Source organism: Morone saxatilis, unplaced genomic scaffold (assembly GCF_004916995.1).
Source record: "Morone saxatilis isolate NCDOM2014 unplaced genomic scaffold, NCSU_SB_2.0 Contig7, whole genome shotgun sequence".
Classification (NCBI taxonomy): Eukaryota; Metazoa; Chordata; class Actinopteri; family Moronidae; genus Morone; species Morone saxatilis.
Genome location: NW_023340246.1, coordinates 23188039 through 23190198, shown reverse-complemented (window position 1 = coordinate 23190198; position 2160 = coordinate 23188039).

The following is a 2160-nucleotide window of genomic DNA, read 5'->3' as shown; positions in this document are numbered from 1 at the left end:
GGGGGGGTACGGGGGGTACAGGGGGGGTACGGGGGGGCGCTTACAGTAAACTGTGACTGGATGATTCAATCAGCTCCACATCAGGAGGATCTTTTCTACTCTACAACTCTACACACTCGGCTGAGCTCCGGCTGCGTCTGCATGAACAACAGGGAGGTGTGACAGTGCACAGCGCCCCCGTGAGGCTGAAACGTTCACTGCACTCCACAGAACTGATCATTAAATATTGATCCTGAAGGTTTTCATCTTTTTATCGGGATCAGCTGTTCTTCCAGCTGCATGCCAACGTTAGCACATTAGCATGATAATGAGGTTAACGTGTTTTCCTCGTTAACATGCTGACGACTTTAATACGCTAACACTTGCACAATTAGTACGCTAAACGTGCTAATGTTAGTGTGTAGCTTCAAACTGTGGAAAACTTTAATAATAAAACAGCTGCACAGTAAACTGGTTTCCTCAGTTATATGATGTTACTGACTGAAGCAGAAGTTCAGCTGTAGGAAGTTTATAACTGGAGCAACAAGTGTAATATTCAGATTTAAAGTCTGTTTTTAAGCACACACAGTGTTTTACAGCCTGTTTAATGCTTCAGATACTTATAAATAAATAAAGTAAATAAAGTGTAAACCTGCCACAGGAACTCACATTATTACAGCTTCGTCTCAATCCGAATTAAAATCGAGACCTTCTGAGTCACGTAGACGCAGCCGGAGTTTCCCACCCTGCTCAGGACATTTTATTCCCACCAACCACAAACTCACCGACGGAGGACACGAAGGCGACCGGCTGCTACTCATCCACGGACAGAAACCAACAAAAACCTGACATTGCACTGGATTTTTTAAAATCTTGCTTGTTTTTGTACTCTCTCTCTCTCTCTCCGTGTATAATCATGTTTACTTACATGTGTAAATGTCACGTTTAGCAAACTGTATGCACTCTTTTTATTATTTGCCAAAGCCTCTGTATCGTGCTTCTTTATTATTATTAGTACTTCTGTTTGTGTGACTGTAAATACTGTAAATATATTGATATCTATATGAATGTTACGTGTATTCCAATCTACATTTATCGACAGTACGAGTTATTGACAGTATTCCTCACTGTGATACTACCTACTCTCTTTGCTTTACACATTATTATTATTATTTAATAAACATTTGTTGAGGAAAAAGTTGCTGTTTTTTGATATCTTGATTTGGCCCATAGTGTAGCCAGTAAGAAAATACCTCATGTTATTAAATGTTATTCTTAATAATAACGGCTTATATCGGAATAATCCCATTTCTGAACATTTGCCTGTAAGCGAAGGTGAAGAGTGGCTTTTATAATAAAAATGTACCATAAAAAAGTTGTTGTTGTTTGTTTCTCACTGGACTTCATTTCATCAGGTGTCATTACTACTTGAAATAATAAGTCGGTTTACTTTTATTTGGATTTTGTTGCAAATTTTATACAAAAGTGACATTTTAATGAAGTATTTTAACTTATAACCGTATTTATAAACTGTTTTATTGATACTTTAAGAAAAGATTTGACTACTTTTTCTTCCACCACTGAATAAATTACAGATTTTAAAGGGTGGCAAAAAGAACAACCTCAGTTTGGTGTCAAATTTAACTCATTAAATGTTAAAAAACTAAATTTAATGATCTGTTCTGGCCACATTTAAGTTAAATGAAAAAAGACGTGTGGATGATAAAATAATATATTGATTTCTAATGCAACCTATTGATATTTATTACTACTGATAATGTTTGTTTTTAAGTTAAAATATCTCCATTTACAGAGAAATATTGATGAAAGTGATTATTTACCACCATATGAATATTAAATAATAATAATAATATCTCTTCTAACTGGTTTTACAGTGACTAACTGTTATTGGACATTATTAGACTATTAATAATAAATAAAAAGGTCCTTTAGATGATCCTTTAGATAGATTTATTGGTCGTTGTTGTGAATGTGGGTCACAGATATGAGTGTAACCTTTATATAAACACATATAAACACATATAAACACATATAAACACATAAACACATATAAACACATATAAACACATATAAACACATATAAACACATTTAAACACATAAACAGATATAAACACATAAACACATTTAAACAGATATAGACACATTTAAACAGATATAAA